The sequence below is a fragment of the Dipodomys spectabilis genome, unplaced genomic scaffold (assembly GCF_019054845.1).
Source record: "Dipodomys spectabilis isolate Male_0828 unplaced genomic scaffold, ASM1905484v1 ptg000065l, whole genome shotgun sequence".
NCBI classification, from domain to species: domain Eukaryota; kingdom Metazoa; phylum Chordata; class Mammalia; order Rodentia; family Heteromyidae; genus Dipodomys; species Dipodomys spectabilis.
The window spans coordinates 3,405,163-3,418,518 of record NW_024870742.1 but is presented as its reverse complement, the minus strand read 5'-3'; positions in this window follow the sequence as shown (position 1 = coordinate 3,418,518).

The following is a 13,356-nucleotide window of genomic DNA, read 5'->3' as shown; positions in this document are numbered from 1 at the left end:
GTTCTCTCATTTATGCCAGAGTCAAAGGGGTGAATAGACCATGACTAAGAGAGGAAATTAGAGCTGTCATTGAAAGATCAAAAAGAACAAGCCCTGGATATGTCTGGAAACCTATAAAGCATCTGAAGCCTTAAACACTTAGGCCTTTCAGAGAGAAAGCCAAGATGTGCTCTGAGGTCTGTAGATTCCCTTACTCAGAGAACACACAGAACTCCCAATGACAGAATCATCCCTGCCAACAATAGAAACTTCCTAGTGAGGCTCAGGGAAGAAAAGACACATTAAACTTTTCTCACTGCCAGAAACCATCACACACTCAGAGGGCACCAGGACAATACAAGAGGGAGGCCTCAGCCCTATTACAAACAATGGATGAAGCTCAGATGCCCACACATAATCTCATGTTGTACTCAGACCTCCTAAAGGTTCAACACCTTCCAGATGATGTCCGCAGCCCTTCAGAAAGATCAATCTGTGATGCCCAGCTCTAAAGCCCACCCTGTGTTTAGGGGCCCCCTGAGCTCAGCTTCTGCTCCTGAACCTGCCCATGTATTCTGTAAAGAGCCCAGAGGAACCCTTGGCATTTGTTGTGCCTCAGAATTCAGGCCACAGTGAGGCTTCTGCAGCCCCCACCCTTGCTCCAAGCATAACCACCAACAAGGGAACACCCCCAGGTTCCACCGCAGACCTCTAATTTGTAATAAAAAGAGGCTGTGCTTGTGCTGACACAGTCACCAGTCAGCAGTCCAGGCAAAGGGGCATCTGCTAAGGCCACCTCAAGTAGCTGTGGAGTTCTGACATCAAGAGAGAGGCAGGCAGGTGCACCCATAGAGGCTGCCTTTGAGAAGCTCCTCTTCCAAGTGCAGGCCTGCCTGGTGGCCTTTGAAGCAGAGTATGACACTGCAAAATTTCACAGCACACTAGAAGGACCAGACAAGCAATGGCCCTGTGCTCAGAGACCTAACCAAGGCAGGAAATGAGAAAGAGAGAGAGAGAGAGAGAGAGAGAGAGAGTCTATCTGTGCTTAATACCTATTTCAATATCCTTGGTGAGTAATGCATATTTTTATCAAGAAATAAAGAGGAAAACTTCAAACTCTAACTGATGGAGTAGCTAGGATCAGTCTAAACTTCCTACCATAAACAATCACAAAAGTGGAAGCTATGTAAAACTATATATGTAGATAAATGTATATATAATATAAACATGTAGGCATATATATGTATATTCACGTATACAATGTGAATATATAATGTATAATATATATATATATATATATATATATGTATACAGAGGGAAAAATAGAAATACATAGTATTTGAAGGAATAAAAACAAATACCTTCCCAATTTTAATTGAAAGCATGAACCTTCCATGCAGGAATCTATCAGCTCAAAAATGTCAATTAACATAATTACACAGGTCCACATTAAGACACATTCTAATTAAACAAAAACAGAAAACTTCCCAAAGCACAAAGACAAAATTCATCATACATAAATAATCTTCAATGATATTAAGACTAATTTCTCATCAGAAACTAGATACACTATTAGACAGCAAGGGCAACAAATTTAAAATGTTAAAAGTACACATCTAAAAACCACCTTTCTAACAAATATACTTCCTCCAAATGTAAGAGATGAGCTAAGTACCTACCGATGGCTCAGGCATATAATCCTAACTACTCAGGAAGGTGAATTGTGAGGGTGGTAGCTCAAAGCCACTCTGGAACTTGTCCCCTCAGGAGGAAGTTGTAGGACACAGCTGTCCTTGAGAAGGACGGAGGCCTTTGTGCAGTGCTATTGCTGGAAAAAGACATTGGATAAGGTGGCCATCAAGAATGGAGGCTATTAACTAGTGTCTACAGAGAAGCAATTTATAAGATTCAGTAGTCCTCTAGAAAATCAGAGGATTTTGACCACTGTCCTAGTAGTTTCAGAAATGCCACGAGAATGACCAAAGCAACCTTAAGCCACATGGATTCCTTAGCAACAGTCTTTGAGGTCCAAGAGCTAGAGTGTCAATGCTGGAAGGCTATGATTGGTCCGGTATTTCTCTGACCTCACTGGGCCAGACTCTGATTGGTCCATTTCTTCTATGACATCACTATGCCTGGTTGTGATTGCTCCATTGTGTGAGGTCATGAAGGATATATAGGAAACCACTGTGCTCCAACCTATGTTAGTTAACAGAGCTTGGAGCTCTTGCTTAATGACCCACTGGACTGAATCAAATTTAAATGATTTTTTTGGTAGTGGGGACGGGCTGTTATTTGGATTTTGGTATTTCTTTTTACTCTTTCTGGGTTTTCCTTTATTTTATTTAATTTATTTAGGTAGACTAGCTACTTGCTGTTGTAGCAGAAGGATGGAAGTACAGAAAGAATCAATCTCAAGCTCCTTGAAGGAGGAGATCATCAAACAATACCAGAAGAAAGAGCTCTTCCACACAGGTACCATGGAAAAGTGAAGCTGGCTCATTCCCTCCTCACAGACAAGGACGTGGCATTTAAAATACTCTGGAAGTGAGAGTCCTCATCATTGGATAAAGAATGAGATATATATTTTTAAGAATATATGGCACAAACACATCATCAGGTTGTACCAGGTAATGGAGAAGGAAAAGTATGTGTATCTCATCATGGAACTGGCCACTAGGGGATACCACCTGGGGTGGTTCTGAAAATTCGGCCGCCTATATGAGGATGAAGCCAGGAGGCTTGTCACACATGTAAGTGCAGTACACTACTTACACCAAACAAAATCATACACGAAAACCTTAAGTCCAACAATATCCTTTTGGACACCAAAGACAGTATCAAGGTCGGTGGATTTGGTCTGAGCATCTGGCTCACCCTGGGGCAGTTGCTAATGAATGTATGTAGTACTTCTATTCCATCCCCCTGACATGTTCTTGGAAGAAATGATGGCCTGGTGCAGGTGTCTCAAACCTGTAATCCTAGCTATTCAGGAGACTGAGATCTGAGGATCATGGTTCAAAGCCAACCCGTATGACTCTACCCTCTGAGCAGACTCAAACTGATTCCAAAGACTAATTTGAGTAGGAATGGCAGAGGATAGAGGTGGCTAGCAAAATAGCTACCATTCTTCTCAGAACAAGCTGCTGAATGTGGGCCCAGATGAATTGGTTTATAAAATGTGAGGTGTGCATAAATTATGACTCATCCACAAAAGGCTGCAATTAATATATGTCGGTCATGGATGGACACAAAATAATCTATTTATGTGAAATATATTGACTAAAGTTCATAAGGGAAAAAGAGAAGATTAAAAGTTTCTGGGGCTGGGGGACAGTGGCTGACACCTATAATCCTAACTACTCAGGAGGCTGAGATCTGAGGATCACAGTTGAAAGCCAGCCCGGGCAGGAAAGTATGTGAGACTATTATCTCCAATAAAACACTAGAAAACCGGAAGTGGCGCTGTAGCTCAAGCGGTGGAGAACTCGCCTGGAGCTGAAGAGCACAGAGACAGTGCCCAACCCAGAGGTCAAGACCCATGACAGACCAAAAACCAAACCAAACAAAACAAAAGTTTCTGGTGCAGGTCATTGTGTGGATTCCATCAGTATTGAAAAGAAAGTTCACAAGCAGAGGTAATGGTTAAAAAGCAGTGTGGATATAATTAATGTCACTGAATTTTATACTTAGCAAGCATGAGGTCCTGTGTTCAAACCCCTGCACTTCAAAAAAATGCTTAATCTTCCTTCTGTTACCTACCTTAAATGGTAGGTGCTCTTCTACTGTTATGATTGTATTGCTCAGAGCTTCTCTGGTGGATGTTTATTCATGCTTTTACATATAATCCATTATTTGAATATTGATATTGAGTTTCAAAGTTTGAATATTGATGTTGAGTTTCAAATACAGGCAAAGCCTGTATTTCTAACTCAAGAGGCTAAAGCAGGAAGATGCCTATTCAGTCAAGGCTGCATAGAGAGGTCCTTCCTAAATTCGGATGCTAGAGCTGAAACTGGACGGACAATTGTTTGTAAGCAATTACAAGTGAGAGATAAGTTTCTGATCATATTAGGTTTTGGTCATGTCAGTTTGGATGTAATATTTACATGAATTTTAAAAATTTTCACTTTCCCCTTACTCTCAGTATGTCATTTTGAAACTTTGTAGTACGTTTTTGTTTACTGCACTTAAAAAAAAAAAACAGTTTTCCTTTGTATCATATTAAACATGATTTTTTCTGTATTACAATTTATTATTTATTTTTGAAATTTTTTATGTTTTTTTTTTTCTCCATCTAGGGACTGGCCACTGTCTCAGAGATTTTGTTCAGTTCTGCCAATTGAGCCACAGCTCAACTTCCGGCTTCTTTCTTTTTGAAGAGTCTCATACGAACCCCAGCACTACTAAGGAGGCTGAAATCTGAGGATCTTGGTTTGAAGCCAGTCTGAGCAGCAAAGTCTGAGGGTTTTCTTTTATTATTATTTTGCCATTGGTTATGGGCCTGAAAACTAGGCTTTGGCACTGTCCATCAGCGTTCCAGCTTAAGGTTAGTGCTCTATCAACTGAGCTGCAGCAACATTTTCAGCTTTTCCTGCTTATGTGGTTCTGAGGAATCAAACCCAGGTCCTCATGCATGCAAGGCTAGCACCCTACCACTGAGCCAACTTCCCAGATGAAGTCTGAGATTCTTTTTCTTTTTTTATTTTATTTTATTTTTATTTTTTTTAATTTAATTTAATTTTATTTGTGAACATACTGTACAGAGGGGTTACAATTACATGGGCAGGATATTGCATACATTTCTTACCAAGCATTGCAGCCTCCTTTGTTTACCCTTCACATCCCTTCCCAGCCTCCCCCCTCCCCCGCCCAATCCCAATCCTTCTCCTTCCCCCCTTCCCCCCCCCCCCCCCCCGCCCCGCACCGATGTTGTAAAGCTCGTTTTGGACATGACAACTTGTACTTCTCATTGTTGCAACACGTCCACCTGTATCCTTAAACAACTGGTTTTTCCCCATCTCCTCCTCAAGTTATACTGACATCAAATATAGTGAAAGCAGGGGTCATACTGTGGGGGAGGGACATACAAAGCAACAAAGAGATAATCTTATAAATGCGTTAGAAACACATGCATGAAAGAAAAAAAACATTAAAATACATATGTAAGGGTTCATTTTCTTAACATCACATTATCTGACCTTTTCTGCTTGACTCATACATATACTAGATATTGCAAATAAGGGAAACCATGGGGCCTATGTTTTAGCCTCTTGAGGAAACAGAATTACAGTTATGAGCCACCAGTAATGGGCTGATTGGCTCATTGCAGCCTCAGTTATTGGTTCTTTTTCTTCTAGTCTTCTTTGCATTTCATTCTTTGTGAATGTGCTAGTTCTGGAGCCAGAACTCATGCAAGGCCTGGCCTGTTTCAGGATGCTGAAATCTGACCATCATGGTTCAAAGCCAGGCTGAGCAGGAAAGTGTCAGATCCTTACCTCCAATTAACTGCCAAAAATCTGGGAGTACTACAGTTCTAGCCCCAGGTTGGCCCACAAGCAACTGTCTTGTGGACTTTCCTGCTAGAATTGGCCTTTACACTGGATACCCATATTTCTGCCTCCTGGAGAATTACAGGCATGAGTCACCAGCCCTAGGTTCTCTTCTTATTTACATTTTTGTGATCCTGAGGCTGGATCTCTTAGCAAGGGCACTGTTTCATAGCTTTCTCACTCAAGCCTGGTGCTTTACAACTCCATCAAGATTCACTACTGTTTTCTTGTTTACATGTTTTGCTGGTGATTTGAAGATTAGAGACCATAGCCCTCAGATTTAATCTATCTTAGTATTTAGGATTACACACAAAAGAAGTGGCACTGTAGCTCAAGTGGTAGAGCACTAGCATTGAAATGAAGAGCTGAGGGACAGTGCTCAGGCCCAGAGTTCAAGCCTTACAACCGACCAAAAAAAGAGGATTATACACAAAAACCAAAATCTCATCACTCATTAAAAAAATTAATTGAATTTTCTTATACATTTTTTAATTTCTACTTTTTATTTCCATATGTATGCTGGGCTTGGAGCTATAAGTCAGTGCCTAGGTATTGTCCCAGTTCCTTTTTTTTTGCCTGTCATGGAGCCTGAACTCTGGGCCTGGGCGCTGTCCCTCAACTCTTCAGCTTGAGGCTAGAGCCGTACCACTTGTGCTACTGAGCCACTTCTGATTTTTCCTGCTTATGTGTTGGTGAGGAATTGAGCCCAGGGCCTCATGCATGCAAGGCCAGCACTTTCCCTCTGAGTCACTTCCCAGGCCCCTCCCAGTACATTTTTAAAACTAGCCCTCTAATATGTGAGACACAGGACAATTCGGAGCTTCTAAAAAAAACTGTAATTGACTAATTAGCGTAGAGTTCATGGACTCCCCTGCCTTAGCTGGCCTTGAGTACTGATCCTCAGATGTGAGACCCTTGAGTAAGTACAGTAACAAGTGTAAGCTAACTCAATTTTGCTCATTTTAACCTCTGAAATCGGCTCTCCCTTTACTTCTTCCAACTTTCTTTTCATTTATTTATTTTATTCTTGTGTGTGCTGGTCCTGGAGCTTGATCTCAAGGTGTGGGTATTGTCCCAGAAATCATTGTCTCATTTCTGCCATTGGGGCCACATCTCAACCCCAGGTGTTTCTTGTTTTTTTTGTTTTTCTTCTTTTTGGTGGCTCATTGGAGATAAGTGTCTCATGCAAAGCACAGAATGTCTCAGGAAGCCGAAATCTGATTATCAGTTTGAAGTCAGCCTGCACAGAGAATTCCATGAGACTCTTTACCTCTAATTAGCTGGTAATCATCCCACTGATTAGCTGAGAGTAATAGAACACCAGCCTTGAATAAAGTAGAACAAATTCAACCCCCATGACTGGCGCACACAGAAAAAAATGTTCCATGTACTTTCCTGCCTGGAATTGCCTTTAAATGTTTTTTTTTTTGATGAGTTCTGGGAAGATGGTGGAGGAGAAGCTGGAGGCTAAACAAGCTCTTGCATAGAAAGCAATTTTAGTGTTCCAATAAACAGTCCTAAGCCAGAGAATCACACCAAGTGTGCCATCACAGGACAGAGAGTTAGCCCAGAGAGGGAAAACCCAGGCAAGGAGACAGATATAAGCACTTGCCAGTGGCCACGGATGTGGCGGCAGCGGCGGCAGCCATAGCCACCGTACCTGCAACAAAGAGAGTCTGGGACTTAAGCACCAGACGCGGCAAGAGAGCGGTTTCTACTCAACACCAGCAAGAACTGACAAGGGGCACACATCTTCATCCTGAAGTTCGCAGACCAGAGATGAGCCAGGAACCAAGCCTCTGGCATGAGTAGAAGCCTGACATCCTCACTCCTTCTCAGGGAGCAGAGGAGGGAAGGCCAACCCTCCCCCACCCCATTACCGGAGATCTCCATCTTGGATACTGAAGAAGCCTGGCTGTTCATCTAGCTCCAACTCAGGCCTTGGAAGAAAACAAGAGTCATTTAGCAGGTCACAGGAACCTAACCTGACCTGCCAGGCTCAGCTCCTCCCTGGAAAAATCACCCAGCTTGAGTAGCCAGCTCCAGGAGTGGCTTTCTTCACTGGGTAAAGAGAGCCAGAGGCTGCCCCTCCCTACAGGAGCCTTGACAATCAATTGAAATTCAGTAAACATAAACCCTGAGAAAGGCTCCAGGCTGGGCTCTGTGAGTTTCTCAGAAGCTAACTCCTCAGGGAAAAGCTGCTGTTTGCTGAAAGGCCTCAACTTTACCCAGAACCTAGCCTCATCACAGCATCTCCAAGCTAGAGGAAAGAGCCATCTCCCTCTTTTGTGAAAGTCAAAGTAGATCTCTGTCCCATTGAACTAGTCTGGGAGTAGGATCACAAAATCCTTGGTAAAGCAGAGCATTTTTCTGCCTGCTCAAACAAATTGACTAAAGAAACCATTCAAAGCACAGGAAAATCAAACACCACAAGCAGAGCAGATAATCCAACAAGAGACTGGTTATGGACACAAGGGAGATACATGAACGTCCCATCCCCCCAAAAAATCAAAGATCTTTTTTTTGTACCTTTTATAATTTTTTTCTAAACCTTTTTTTAGAATTTTAACTTTAAAAATTTTTTGTTTTCTATTAACATTTTTTTCTAACTCATAATTTTTGTTTTGGGGTTATATGTCTGTGTGTTTTTTTTCTTTTTTAGAAATTATTTTCTTTTGTTTTTTTTTTCTTTTTTTTATGTGAACATACTGTACAGAGGGGTTACAATTAAATGGGAAGATAATGAGTACATTTCCTATCAAGCATAGTAGCCTCCTCCTTTGTTTACCCTTCACATCCCTTCCCAGCCTCCCGATGTCGATGTCCTCCCACCCAATCCTCCCCCCAGCCCACCAAAGTTGTAAAGTTCGTTTTCGACATGACAACTTGCACTTCTCATTGCTGCAACGGGTCCACCTGTGCCCTTATTTGAACGACTTATTTTGCCCCTTCCCCTCCACAAATTAGACTGACATCAAATAGAGTGAAAGCAGGGGTTATACTGTGGGGGAGGGACATACAAAGCAACAAAGAAATAATCTTATAAATGCGTTAGAAACAAATGCTTGAAAAAAAAACATTTAAATACATATCTTAGGGTTCATTTTCCTAACTTCACCTTATCTGACCTTTTCTGCTGGACTCATACATGTACTAGATATTGAAAATAAGGGAAACCATGGGACCTATGTTTCTTTGGGCTTGGCTTACTAAACTTAATATAATTTTTTCCAAGACTTTGAATTTCCTAACAAATGGGGCAATGTCATTCTTTCTGATGGAGGCATAGAATTCGATTGTGTATATATACCACATTTTCTTGATCCATTCATCTACTGAGGGGCATCTGGGTTGGTTCCAGATCTTAGCTAAGGCAAATAATGCTGCAATAAACATAGTTGTGCTGGTAGCTTTAGTGTGGTTTTGTTTGTAAAATTTGGGTAAATGCCCAAAAGTGGGACTGCTGGGTCATAGAGGAGCTCTATGTGGAGTCTTTTGAGGAACCTCCATACTACTTTCCAATGTCGTTGAACAACTTTACACTCCCACCAACAATGAAGTAAGGTTCTCTTCTGTCCACATCCCCTCCAGCATATGTAGTTGTTAGAGTTCTTGATTTTTGACATTCTAAATGGGGTATCTCAATGTTGTTTTGTTTTGCATTTCTTTTATGGCTAAGGAGGTTGAGCATTTCTTCATGTGTCTATTGGCCATCCTTCCTTCTTCTTCAGAGAAGTTTCTCTTTAAGTCTTTAGCCCACTTATTTATTGGGCAGTTGTTTCTTTGAGGATTTGTTGTTGGGGGATTTAATTTTTGACTTCCATGTATATTTTAGATATGAGTCCCTTGTCCGGTGTATGGCTAGTGAAGATCTTCTCCCAATCTGTAGGCTTTCTATTGTGCTTGCTAGCTATGTCCTTTGCCATGCAGAAGCTCTGCAACTTCATGCAATCCCATTTGTCCAACCTTTCTTTGATTTGTTGTGTTTCCTGGTCTCTATTCAGAAAATTTCGGCCTGCGCCAAGGAGACCTAGGGTTTCTCCTATTCCATTCTGCAATGCTTTCAGAGTGTCTGCTTTGACTCCAAGGTCTTTGATCCATTTGGAGTTGATTCTGGTGCAAGGTGATAGATAAGCGTCTAGTTTTAGTTTTCTACAAGTATTTAAACAATTTTGCCAGCACCATTTACTGAAGAGGCTTTCTTTCTTCCATTCTATTGTTTGTGCTCCCTTATCGAAGATTAGATGACTATAAGTCTGTAGATTCATTTCTGGGTTTTCAATTCTATTCCATTGGTCCTGAGGTCTGTTCTTGTGCCAGTGCCAAGCTGTTTTGATTACTATGGATTTATAGTAGAGTTTGAAATTTGGTATTGATATTCCTCCAGCAGTGTTCTTTCCATTGAGGAGCATTTTTGCTATTCGGGGTCTTTTATTATTCCATATGAATTTTTGGATTGCCTCTTCTATTTACCTGAAGAATGAGGTTGGAATTTTGATAAGTATCACATTGAATTTGTAGATAGCCTTGGGAAGTATTGCCATTTTCACAAGATTAATCTTTCCAATTCAGGAGCATGGGAGGTTTTGCCATTTTCTAAGTTCTGTTTTGATTTACTTTTTCAAGTTTTTAAAGTTTTCATCATAGAGGTCCTTCACTTCTTTGGCTAAGTTAATTCCTATTATTTTACTTTTTGTGGGGCTATTGCAAATGGAGTTGCATTCCGAATTTCAGCCACACTTTTCTCATTGTTGGCATACAGAAAAGCCATTAATTTTGGGGGGTTAATTTTATACCGTGCTACTTTGCCAAAGTTTTGAATCAGCTTGAGTAATTTATGAGCCGATTCTATGGGATTCTTTAAATGCAAGATCATGTCATCTGCAAAGAGGTAGAGTTTCATTTCTTCTTTCCCTATATGGACCACCTTTATGTTTGCATCTTTTCTTATTGCTGTAGCTAGGCATTCGAATACTAGATTGAAGAGAAGTGGAGAGAGTGGACATCCTTGTCTTGTTCCTGAGTTAAGAGGAAATGGGTTTAATTTTCACTATTAAGTATAATGCTGGCTGTAGGTTTGTCATATAAAGCCTTTATTTTATTGAGGAATATCCCATGGATTCCTAATTTTTCCAAAAACTTCATCATAAAGGGGTGTTGGATCTTGTCTAATGCTTTTTCTGCATCTATTGAGATAACCATGTGGTTCTTATCCTTGCTCCTGATGATGTGATGAATAAAATTAATTGATATGCGTATATTGAACCAGATTTGCATCCCTGAAATGAATCCTGTTTGATCGTGTTGTGTGATTTTTTGGATGAATTGTTGACTTGGATTGGCCAAAATTTTGTTGAGAAGTTTTGTATCAATGTTCATCAAAACATGGGTCTATAGTTCTCTTTCTTTGATGAGTCCCTTCCTGGTTTTGGGATGAGAGTTATGAGAGTTATGATGGCTTCATAGAATGTGTTTGGTAGTGAACTTTGTCTGCTTTAAAACCGTCTGGTCCTTGACTTTTCTTAGCTGAGAGGTCTCTTATTGCTGTTTCTATTTCAATGCTTGATATAGACCTGTTAAGATGGTTTATCTCATATTGGTTTAGTTTTGACATGTCAATATTTGCTAGGAAAAGGTCCATTTCTGCCAAGTTCTCAAACTTATTAGCGTAAAGTTTTGAGAAGTATTCACTTATAATGTTCTGAATCATGGTTGTTTCCGTGGTGATGTTTCCATTCTCATCTCTGAGTTTATTTATTTGGGTGTGTTCTCTTCTTTTTCTGATAAGATTTGCTAAGGGTCTGTCAATTTTGTTAATTTTTTCAAAGAACCAACTCTTTGTTTTGTTGATTCTTTCTATAGATATTTTGGATTCTAATTCATTTAATTCTGATTTAATTTTAATTATTTCTTTCTGTCTACTGGATTGGGGTTTATTTGCTGCTCTTTTTCAAGGAGGTTCAGATGTCTCATTAAATTGTTGGTTTCAGATCTCTCCAATATGTTGATGTAGGAACTAAGAGCTATAAACTTGCCTCTGCTCACTGCCATTGCTGTGTCCTAGAGTTGCTGGTAATTTGTGTGCTCATTTTTGTTGAATAGCATGAATATTTGAATTTCCTTTCTAATCTCTTCCATGACCCACTCGTGATTCAGCAGAGTGTTGTTCAACTTCCATGTGTTACCAGACTTTCTTTGGTGGCTTTTGGTGTTGAGTTCTAATTTTATTCCCTTGTGGTCTGAAAGAATGCAAGGTATTACTTCAATGTTTCTGAATTTGGACAAGTTTGCTTTGTGGCCTAAAATGTGGTTTATTTTAGAAAATGTTCCATGTGCTGCTGAGAAAATCGTGTATTCTGGTGCTGCTGGGTGAAATGTTCGGTAGATGTCTGTTAAATCTAGTTGATCTATGCAGCTGTTTAGATCTGTAGTTTCTCTGTTGAGTTTTTGCCGAGTTGATCTATCTAGTGGGGAGAGTTGTGTGTTAAAATCCCCAACAATTAATGTCTTTGGATCTATGTGGAATTTGAGGGAAAGTAGTGTTTCTTGGATAAATTTGGGAGCTCCGTTGTTTGGTGAATAGATATTTAGAATTGTAATATCCTCCTGAAGGAGAGATCTGTTAATAAGTATGTAGCGACCTTCTTTATCTCTTCTAAGTAATTTTAATTTGAAGTCTACTTTATCTAATATTAGGATTGCAACTCCAGCTTGTATATGGAGGCCATTTGCTAGGTAGATTTTGTTCTAATCTTTCACATTGAAAATGTGTTTGTTTTTATGGGCAAAATTCCTGAAGGCAGCAGAAAGAATGATCGTGCTCTTTAATCCAGCTAGACAGTCTATGTAGCTTAATTGGAGAGTTAAGTCCGTTAATGTTAAGAAATAGGAGAGAGGTATTTGGGAGTTCCTGCCATTTTATCCACATTTTTGGGGGCTGTGGCAACTGTTTTCTTCTTATGGTTCTTGGATTCTCAGTTTGGGTGCAGTTTCTTGGCCTCTATTCTGGTCTTGTTGGTTTTCTTTGTGTAGGACATCTTTAAGAATCTTTTGTAGGGCTGGTTTGGTGGAGATGTATTGTTTCAATATTTCTTTGCTATGGATGGTTTTTATTTGTCTTTTAGTTATGAAGGAGAGTTTAGATGGTACAGTATTCTTGGAGGATAGTTGTTTGTTTTTAGGGCATGGCATACATCATTCCAGGCTCTTCTTGCTTTGATTGAATCTGCTGAGAAATCTGAAGAGATTCTAATTGGTTTCCATTTATAGGTGATTGATCTTTTCTCCTTGACAGCTTTAAGGATCTTTTCCTTGGTCTGAGTTGATCCTGTGTGGATTATAATGTGACTGTGGGATGTCCTATTCTGGTCTGGTCTATTTGGAGTTCTAAAAGCTTCTTGTATCTGAATAGGACTATCTTTTTACATGTTTGGGAAGTTCTCTGCTAGGATCCTGTTAAACAAATTTCCTAGGCCATTAACTTGTGTTTCTAGTTGCTCCTGTACACCCATTATCCTTAGATTAGGCCTTCTGATGGTGTCTTCCAAGTGTTGGATAGGTCTATCATATTTCTTGGACTTGGATACTTGTATGTACTTTATCTATAATATCTAGGCTGTCTTCAATTTCCAAGATTCGATCTTCTACATGGTCTAACCTGCTGTCAAGACTTTCTACTTTGGTTTTTATTTCTTTTCCTTCTAATTGGTCAGTTTTGATAGCTTCAAATTCTTTGTGGAAGCTTTGTTTTAGATCTTGAATGGACTTCTTTACTTCCTTAATTTGGTGTTCAGTGTTTATTCTCAAATCACTTATTTGATTGGTT